Source organism: Eptesicus fuscus, chromosome 12 (genome assembly GCF_027574615.1).
Source record: "Eptesicus fuscus isolate TK198812 chromosome 12, DD_ASM_mEF_20220401, whole genome shotgun sequence".
NCBI classification, from domain to species: Eukaryota; Metazoa; Chordata; class Mammalia; order Chiroptera; family Vespertilionidae; genus Eptesicus; species Eptesicus fuscus.
Window position 1 is genome coordinate 88,527,238 of NC_072484.1, and position 10,802 is coordinate 88,538,039.

At 45.9% G+C, this 10,802-nt stretch overlaps 1 non-coding gene across 1 annotated transcript; it reads left to right on the forward strand.

Annotated features, from left to right (window-relative positions):
• Positions 1-5,955: 5,955 nt before the first annotated feature.
• LOC114234030 (U6 spliceosomal RNA) lies at positions 5,956-6,057 on the forward strand. The gene has a single exon (XR_008557840.1). It is a non-coding gene; the product is annotated as a U6 spliceosomal RNA (small nuclear RNA).
• The last annotated feature ends 4,745 nt before the right edge of the window (positions 6,058-10,802 follow it).

Genomic DNA, 10,802 nt, shown 5'->3' on the forward strand with positions numbered 1-10,802 from the left:
CGTGCAGTCCTGCACCCACACCTCTTGTGTGGTTTTTTATAGCTCAGGAGACAAGTGAGATAGGGACATGGATCAAGACATTTCACTAACGTTATTCACTAAATGCTTTTTTTAATTTTTTCTATTTTTATTGTTTAAAATATTACATATAGTAGTACATATATCTCCTTTTTTTCCCCCATTGACCTTCCCCCAGCCTCCCCTAGCCCCAGTCGCATGCCCTCATTATTTTTTTTTTATTATTATTATTATTGATTTTGAGAGAGAGAGAGGAAGAGAAAGAGAAGCATCCATTTGCTGTTCCACTTACTGATGCATTCATTGGTTGTGCCCTGACTGGGGATGGAACCGTGGGGGGAGGACTCCACTCTAACCAACTGAGCTCCCTGGCCAGGGCATGTTTTTCTTCTTTTAACGGGCCCTTACTTTACAGGTATATCCACTTACTCGGCATGAACATTCTATGTCACCGGGTTTACCTGACGTGTTGACCCCTCTGTTGGCTCGGAACAGCCTATAAAGTCATGTGCTCCCAGGTCCCCAACCTTCAGCGCTCCCCTCCACCTACCTGCACACCTTCCCCCTACTCTTTCTTCCAACCACATTCCTTTGCACTGGAAAGAATGGACTTTTCCTCTTGCTACTTACTGACGATTGGGCCCTCCCATATGCAAAACTCTCTAATCAAATCCTCCAGGCCAGGTAATTAGCATCGTAAAGGGGAACGTGAGTTTAGAAAGTTTAGTTTCTTCCTTGACAAAGCCTGGCTCTGTAGTAAGAGCAAGAAAAGCCTGTTTTGCTTGAAGAAGTGATTGGAAGCTGGGGGATGGGAGGGATGGGAGGCTCATGAGTCACTGCTTACCCTTTGCTGTCTTTTTAGAATTGGTACCAGCTGCAGTGTGGACATGCAGCTGGTCTGCACAAACACTGCTCTGCTAGTCCTCTTCAACCTTGTCCCTCTGGATTGGTCAATCGTTGGTCCAAAATGGCCACGTGTTCATTTGATTCCAGGTGTTAAATATTTTCAATGTTACTCTCGACCATTACAAAAATAAACCTATTTAGCGAAGGCATATCATTTAATTGTCCAAGCCTATTTTGGAAACCTTTATTAATTCTTTTCATTCCTGTGGAAGCAATACTAATTTCTTCTATTCCGCACCTCCCCGCACCCCACACAAACACAGACCGATGGATGTCCCAGGCCGAGTAAGAAGGAGACGAAGGAAGAAGCCAAGGTATTTCTCCCTCTCTGATATTGGGACTTGGAGGACGAAATATATGTCGGCCTGGCCAGGTAGCTCGGTTGGTTAGAGCATCATCCTGATATGCCAAGGTTTCAGATTCCATCTCTGGTCCGGCCACATACATGAATCAACCAATGAATGCATACATAAATGCAACAACAAATTGATGTTTCTCTCTCCCCACCCCCCTTCCTCTCTTTAAAAACCCACTTTAAAAATTAGTGTGTGTGTGTGTGTGTGTGTGTGTGTGTGTGTGTGTTGGGTCTTTGTCCCCATTAGTGGTACGGAGCTCCTAAAACCTTTGGAATTTCCTAAGTGATGTGAGTGGTAAATGTGTCTTCTATGTTAATAAGGTGACTTTTCACCAGAGGAAGCAACCTTGTGATTAAAGGGTTGACATGTAAGTCCAACACTCAGACCTCCAGGGAGGAGAGGCTCTGGAGACCAAGTTCAGTTAAAGATGGCCAGTGATGTGATGAGTGACACCTGTGTTGTGAAGGCTCCACAAGAGCGTAAAGGAGGGTAGGCCGCTCAGAGAGCCAAGAGCTCTGCACCCTCCCCCACACCCTGCCCTGCCCCGCCCCTCTCTTTGTCCTGCTCTTCCTGAGCGATACCTTCTGTAGGAAACTGTCATCTAGGGAGTAAACTGGTTTCCTGAGTTTGGTAAGCTGCCCCAACAAATACATTGAACCCAAGGAGCGGATAAGGGGAACCTCTGATCTATCGTCCGTCAGCAGCACAGGTGACAACCTGGACTTGCAGCTGGAGTTGGCATCTGAAGGGGTGGGGATGGGGGCAGTCTTGTAAGACTGACCCCCACACCTGTGGGATCTGACACTCTCCGTAGGTAGAGAGTGTGAGGACTGCATTGAATTGTAGGACACCCAGCTGGTATCCAAGACTTGCTTGGGGGGTGGGATGCACCTCTTCACCACACAATGGAGCTGGGAGACAGAATTTCATCCCCGCTCTCTGCTTCTGGCAGTGGCTTCATTTCTTTCACGGTTTCACCTTCTGGGAGACTGGGAGGGGCCTGCCCTTCCCTCCGTGGCCCCAGCCCCTCCTGGGCAGTCCCTGCCTCTGCGCAGTGGCGTCTGTGGTTGCCTCACTGTCACACTGGCCTTTCAGCGGTTCCAACATCTTTGTAGTCTGTTTGTCACAGTAAACGCCCTCTTTTGAACTACTTATTGAGAATTCTACTTTAAAAAATACTCTTTTATTGATTTCAGAGAAAGGGCTAGAGAAACATCAATGATGAGAATCATTGATCAGCTGCCTCCTGCACGCCCCCTACTGGAGATCAAGCCCAAATCCCAGGGCTGGTGCCCTGACCGCAAATCAAACCTGACCTCCTGGTTCATGGGTCGACATTCAAACACGGAGCCACACAAGCTGGGCTCCTGACCCATTTCCCTAGCTCAGTGGTCGGCAAACTCCTCAGTCCACAGAGCCAAATATCAACAGCACAACGATTGAAATTTCTTTTGAGAGCCAAATTTTTTAAGCTTAAACTTCTTCTAACGCCACTTCTTCAAAATAGACTCGCCCAGGCCGTGGTATTTTGTGGAAGAGCCACACTCAAGGGGCCAAAGAGCCGCATGTGGCTCGCGAGCCGCGGTTTACCAACCACTGCCCTAACTAAATCAGCACCTCAGGAGAGGGGAACGCAAAGGAGAAACACTGCAAAAGTGTCTCTTCCTCCCAAAGAGAAGGAACGGAGTTGCTTTCCGTTGTAAGTTTCCATTCTCTTCACAACTCTGCAGATTGGCACCAATGGAAACTTAACCCTTTGCACTCTCTTGCTTTTTTCTTGATTCCTTTATTCTAATGCTAACCGTGTCGAGTCACACTCGACATCCGAGTGCAAAAGGTTAAAGGTGAGGTAAAGTATAGAAAATAAAGGAATGTACCCTTTCCTAGTCTACCCCGGGTTGGGACAGTTAAATTGCCACACCTTCATAAATGTCATTATGAATATGCGTTCTCATGCTATTGACGTTTGATTTTATGTCAGCTGTATCTTTGTAGAGCTGTCATTTGTAAGCCTATCAGCAGCCCTTCGGACCCTGGTATTTCCTGTGGGATCGAGCTGAAGATAAATGATCCCTTGCCCCTGCCCCTCCCCCCTCTTTCTCTCTCTGTCTTTCTCTCTTCTTCCCTCTTATTTTTTCTTTTTCCTTTATTTCCCCGTTACTTTACACATTTATCGGCATCCTCTGGTCATTGTTCTAACCTGGGCGCATAGCCACGAAAAAGGCAACTATAACAAGACTAGCAGTCCTGCACATGAATCCGTGCGCCAGTAGCTCGCCAGTAGCTCGCTGCCACCCTCCTGTAGCTCCCCCCCCCCCAGTCCCCCCTTCCTTGCCCCCCTCATAGCTTGCTGCCCTGTCCCCCTCCTGTAGCTCTCCACTGCCCGCTGGTAGCTCGCTGCCCCACCCTCCTGCTGATCCGTGATCTGGTCGTTACACAGGGTTGGTCGTTACACTTCAAGGCCTAATGACCATTTGCATATTACATCTTTATTATATAGGATTAGTTCCAGTATAAGAGTGGAGGCAAAAGCCTGACACCAGTTTTAAAAAGCAAACAAAGCCTAGTTTTTGGGAAACAGAACCCTGAAGCATATATACAGCCTTCTTTCTGTGCCTAACGTTCTGTCATCCCAGCCCCTCCTCTCTCAACGCCTGCGCGTTCACTACTTCCTCCAGAGGAGACCATCCAGCTCCCTTCCAGCTTGCTTCTCAGGCAATGCCATTTTTCCAATCCAATGCCTCTTACTTTTATCTTTAATTGAATCGTAATCTTTAAAAATATTTTTTATTGGCCGAAACCGGTTTGGCTCAATGGATAGAGCGTCGGTCTGCGGACTGAAAGGTCCCAGGTTCGATTCCGGTCAAGGGCATGTGCATTGGCTGCGGGCACATCCCCAGTAGAGGGTGTGCTGGAGGCAGCTGGTCGATGATTCTCTCTCATCGATGTTTCTAGCTCTCTATCCCTCTCCCTTCCTCTCTGTAAAAAATCAATAAAATATATTTAAAATATATATATATATTTTTTATTGATTTCAGAGAAAAAGAGAGGGGGAGGGAGAGATAGAAACATCAATGATGAGAGAGAGTCATTGATCAGCTGGCTGCCTGCATGCTCCACACTGAAACCTGGGCATGTGCCCCAACCGGGAATTGAACCGTGACCTTCTGGTTCATAGGTTGATGCTCAACCACGAAACCAAGCTGGCTGGGCGAATCTTAATCTTGAACATCTCATAATCCTGCAGCCTTAGACTAAATCATAAAGGTGATTCCTAGCAACCATTTCTTTTCTTTTGTTAATGTCCAATTAATTATTTTTATTTATTTTTTCTTTTTTTATTGCTTAAAGTATTACAAATAGTAGTACATATGTCTCCTTTTTTTCCCCCAATTGACCTTCCCCCAGCCTCCCCTACCCCCCAGCACATGCCCTCTCCCCCCTCCCAGTGTCTTGCGTCCACTGGTTATGCTTATATGCATGCGTACAAGTCCTTTGCCTATCAACCATTTCTGTGTGCCACAATGCAGAACAAATACAACTACAACGAGAACTTCCATTTAGAACCTGGAGAAAGGAGGAGGAACCACAGGATATGTACCATCTGTTGCTGGGCAGAGTAAATGAAGCAAAGCAGAGTCTCATGGGCATCATTTAGTTGACTTGGTAGCGGTGAAAATTCTACTGTCCACGACTCCGGCTCTGATGTTGCCTGCTGGGACCGTTGCTATGGTCAAAGGAATACCTAAAAGCACGTGAGAGCAGCTGACCCCGTTTGGGGAGAGAGGAGTGGCGTAATTCATTTGCAACTCACTTTCTATTGGAAGTGTTGGGGTGCAAAATGGCCTGAGGCTTCCTAAGGAATTAGGACATTCTGCTCATGGATTTTAATAGATCCCAGTGCTGTGATACAAGCTGGGCTTTTCCTGGGCCTACAGTTCTAATAGTCACCTGTCCATCAGTCTCACTTCAGGAGAACTTCCAAAAAGTAAACACCAAAGACTTGGTTATGTCTGCAGGGCTGTTCAGTTGAAAAGCCGAGAATGGAGCTACACCTACAGACTTTGTCACCAGTAACTCTGGGGCAACATATACCCAGTTTACCCCGACAAACTGCGTCTCGGGAGAAGATGAATGAAGAAAGTTGGCTGCTGACAGAGACCTCTTCTTCTGTCTTCTGAAATGTCTACCCGCCCCCAAACTGAGCTCCAGTTCCGTGTATGTTGCCAAGGCAGCGTCATCCTGATTGCCAGGAAGGGAGCAGCATGCAGGGTGGCTCGGGGAGTCAGGAGTCCGAATCCTCCTTTCATTCCTTCCCGTTCCAGCGGCCAGGATCTCTGTGTTCTGTCAGCATTTCAGTCTCACACCCAACGGGAAGTGAATCAGAGAATGAGACATCGGCGCCTCGGTCCAAGAAACCATTACTTCCTTGATTTGGACCTCAGCATTCTCAACTCCCACCTCTTCTTCCTCTATCACGGCCAGCAAAATCGGGATGGGAGCGTGCAAATTTCTTGTTGGTGCTCGGGAAAAATCAGCACACCCTGATTGATCAGCCTAGGTCAAATCAGGAGACATTGGAACAGACACAGTAATTTGAACTGAGAAAGTTTAATATAAATAATTTTTTAATTTTAGCAGATTGGAATAAGAAGTAGAAAAGTCTAAAGACTATAGGGTTGAGGGCTCACTATACTAAAATTGGAACAACACAGAGAAGATAGTATGGCCCCTATGCAAGGATGACACCTAAATTTGTGAAGTGTTCCATACTGCTTTGTCAATAAAGGAATACAGGGTTGAAATAGAGGACCCAAAGAAAGGCTCTATCCCACCACCACTAGGGCCCAGATCCAGGCCTTGCGGGGAGGTCTCTGTGGCTCACTGGATGGTAGAGAAGTCACTGTGGTGCTAAGCGGTCAGAACTTGCTGGAAACCAGTCCTCCAGGGTCCCATGGAAAACGATCTGTTCGCAAAGAAGTATCTCGGGTATTCTGCGAGATACCATCCAGAGGGATGCTGGAGGAAGCGTCTGTCTGCAGGGTGCTGCTGGCCACGGGGCACTGCAGAAGATTGCCGATAGAGGGCACTAGACAGAAATTGCAGCCCTTTTCCTCCTGCAGTTTCTCTCTAGTGCCCTCTATTGGAAAGTCTTACTGTGTGCCAGCTGGGCAAGAAAAAGGAGGTGAAGGGCCCAGATGCATTTTCACACGGCAGGAAAAAAGGAGTCCATTCAGAGCTGAGTAAATTTGCTCCCCATGTAGACCTTGCCAGTGAGAAAAGGATATGCAGAGGAGCTAACAGGAGTGGTCGGATCCATGTGTCAGACATTCATTTTTCTGTTCAACAAGCATGTACGGGCTGAAGGTGTCCCTCCGAAGGTCCTATGTTGCCACCCTCATCCCCAACGGTATTTGGCGATAGGGCCTGTGCTACCTGTGTCATCAGCCACTTTTCCAGCCTGCTGTGATGAGGGGTGTCAGGAGCAGCACACGGTGACACAGAAATGCCTCAGATCCACGTAGCCTGTAACTCGGCGATTAGAGAGCAGCTGCCTGGAGAACAGCCGGGGCCCACAGTGTGCCTTAGCTGCGTGCCGGGATCTGGGGGTTTGTAACCGCAGCACGACCCAATCTGCCTTGACCAATCCCTTCCCATGGTTCACCTTCGCTGAGCCTCTTACCTGGCTACTTTGGGGGCAATGATTAGCCTTAATCAAGACCCGCGTGTGTGGCTTTCTGAAACCTGCAGGATTAAAATACCAGATGAGTGCCCTAACCGGTTTGGCTCAGTGGATAGAGCGTCAGCCTGCGGACTCAAGAGTCCCAGGTTCGATTCCGCTCAGGGGCATGTACCTTGGTTGAGGGCACATCCCCGGGGACGGGGGCGGGGGGGGGGGGGGGGTATGCAGGAGGCAGCAGATTGATGTTTCTCTCTCATCGATGTTTCTAACTCTCTCTCCCTCTCCCTTCCTCTCTGTAAAAAATCAATAAAATATATATATTTTTAAAAATAAAATACCAGATGATTGTCCTGTAAGAAGATAAAAATGTATTTCTTAGCCTCAAGGACCTCAGGTCCAGGTGTCCCTCTGTAATATTTTGTCTTCTTTACTTCCATAAAGGCAGCCTAGGTGACAATGCTAAGTCTTCCCAACTCCTCCTGGGTCCCCTCTACCTTGCCGAATGTCACTCACCACAGGTCTCGTCAATAACACCCGTGTTCTGGCCTGTACCTCTTGTGAAGAAATCTAAAAAGCTTCCATATGTTTGAGTGTATCCTGAACTGGGGTACACATGACAGGTTCAGCCACCTAAAACTTAGTCCATATTTAGCAGAGAGGAAGACGACGAATTCACCTACATTTAACCTTTTACATTTCAGCGAAGCCCCTTGGGAGCAGAACCAATAACTCCATGGTGATCAGCATTTCTCTGGCCTAAACCAGGGTTCCTAAACCTCGACACTGGTGACACGTGGGGCATGGTTATTCTTTGTCTCCAGATATTACCAAACGTTCCCGAGAGGCCTAGTGAAGGTATAGTTTTGTGCTAGATACTGCTGAATGACAATTTTAAAAGTTAATCGGTTTGTGTACAAAATGTATCCAGATCAATATTGAAGAATAGACACAACAGATATTTTAATGAAAGCAATGGTCCTGCCATTCTTTATTTCTCACAATACATTTTTACAGAAGGAAAAACAAAAACAAAAACCCTGCACATGTTAAATTCTGATCGTACAGATGGTTTTTTTTGCAGTTGCATAAGGAAAGAAGGAACCTCTTAATGACTTTTTAAAATAACTTCAATGCCTAGAGGTACAAATTATACACTCAGCATTCAGTAACTGGAGTACTGGTAAGCTCACTTCCACATGAAAGACTGAGCACCCCATGAACGTAATGAAGCGGCATCGCTGGAGCGGGCTCTGTGACCCGAAACTGTCTTAACATAGGGTCACAGACTCGCAACCCAACTTCCAACCTACGTTCAAAGCCCGGGTGGAAGGCAATGAGAGGAAAGCTCCCCAGGTTTCCTAGGGTTCGGAGAGGTCAGCCTTGGAGAGAAACCTGTGACTCCGATCCCCCGATAAGGCCTTGGAAAAGCTGCGTCTGAGGCTCGAGGAACAACGTGACACTTTCTGTTAGTAGTCTACAGTTCAAATATTGGTCTTCCTATTTTAAAACAATGAATTACAAGATTTTTTTTTATATATATATAGAAAAGGTTAAAGGCACCGCGAAAGAATGAATATCTGCACTTGACCGTTTTAGAACTCAAAACAATTCAGAAGGCAAAGTGATGCAGGCGGCCCGCGCCTGAGGTTCCTGGAGGCGGCACGCTCATCCCCAGAGGAACCCAGGGACCCAATGCAGGACGGCTGCACTGAGCTCCCGGGTGACTTAAAGCTTTATTTAGAACACGGGACTTAACGTTTTGACACTTTTTCAAGTTTTACAGATTCAGAGACGCCTGTTGTACTGCTCTAAATGAACCAAGATTTACTCTCTGGCTAGCACTGACGCTCAGAAATTATTTTTTAGGGACTAAAACCAGATCTTCAGTCTGATGATTACCTCCCTCCTTGTGCGCTTTATTGGATGACTCATCCCGAGTGGAGGAAGAGGTTGTGAAACTAAACATCTGTTACTTGCTCACAGCTGTGAAGCCACCATCTAAAGGAGGAGGGAAGGCCCTCAGCTTCCTCGGCTTTACGGTGTTCTAATCCCCTTGTAGTGGGTGGCAGGGTCGTAAGCAAGACTTTAAAGAGGAATGGGTAGTTTACTGTAGATACTTTGGACACCATGATTACGACTACATTTTTGTGTAAGAAAAAAAAACAGTTTATAATTGATTACAATTCAAAAGCTAACTGCAACCAAATAAAATTTTAACTAGTCTTCATAGCTTCTTTGCTTGCTTTCAAGACAGAAACATTATTCTATGTCCTGGATTCATCCTTAAAGAGTCAGATATGAAAAACAGTCAAACTATCAAATCCGGGCGGGTGGCAAGCACTGAACACAGTTACTTGGAGAACTAAGACTAACTGGGGGAGGAGAGAGGGAGTACAGTATGTGATTCCATACGAAACTGTTCTGAAGATGTTGATGTAGTACAGCTTTAAAAAGTAGGGGGAGGATAGAAAACGTTTAATTGTTTTCATCACATATTGGTGGTGGTTGTATTAGCACTGTTATTCTGAAACTGTGGCATGTGTAAGGTAATGAAAGAAATGAATATCTGTGTGATATTCTATCGTGGCCCGTCTTGGAAAACCAGAATTCTCAGTATAGGAAAAAATGAAAATACAGTTGGAAAAAAAAAAAAAAAGGATTATATTGTAGTACTCCATTTGACTTCCAAGTATCAAAATAAACTCATGGCCCGGCCAGTGTGGCTCAGTGGTTGAGCGTCCACCTATGAACCAGGAGGTCATGGTTCGATTCCCCATCAGGGCACATCCTCGGGTTGGGGGCTCGATTCCCAGTGTGGGGTGTGCAGGAGGCAGCCAATCCATCATTCTCTCTCATCATGGATGTTTCTATCTCTCTCTCCCTCTCCCTTCTCTCTGAAATCAATAAAAAATATATATTAAAAAAAATAAAACTCATGAAGTGTTTTGTCTTTAAAAGGCAAAGATATTTCTTAGCTCCCTCCCAGAAACAATGGTAAGTCTAGTTGCAATGAGTTTAACAGCCTTGAGTATAGCACTGAAATGCCATTTCTCACTGAAAATGACCAGGTTTCTGGGCAAAACGGCCGATTCCAGGTCTGGGGCAGGAAACTTACAAGCTGGGCCTGGAATATTTTGTCATGTAAGACGGCAAGGAGGCTACCAAAGATTGCAAGAGTAGTGTCAAAAGGATTCAGAGGCAACGTTTTGAGACACCGATGGCCAAAGACGAGACCATCTGAGCTTGAGTAAGGTAACATTTAAAGTGGATTAAAGTCTATGAAACGTGTGTGAACTCACGTTAGTTCACAATACCGTTTAAAAAAGTGATAGCTAGAAGATGACAGGGAAAAGTTTATCTTGAAAATTGGTAAATAAAGGGGAAAATCCAAATATTTGTTTTTCTTTTGCTACATGAACATTACCACCGGTTAACCAAATCACAGATGTGGGGGAAACATCTCTTTACAAAAATGTTCCAAGTAATAAACATAAAAGAAATGATAGAATTAGAATATTCTCCAACCCACAATAAATCACTGGATCTCGGCACCGAGTGTCAAGTTTAGCCGACGTCACAAAAAGACTGAAGCGGACAGTCGTGCCCAAAGTCTGCTCAAACCTCTGGACCCAGGTGTCAACGTCCAGAGGACAGAGGAGCATGCTGAATTGTGCCATGAGCCGGCAATCAGCACAATACAGACGGTGGGAAACTGTGAATCCTAAGACCAGGTTCTCCAACAGGTAAATTTTAAGAAAAAGAGAGAAGAGGGAACGTGTAAAAAGGGATGTAAAAGATACAGCTCATAACAATTTTAAATGAGTAAGATAAAAAATAGT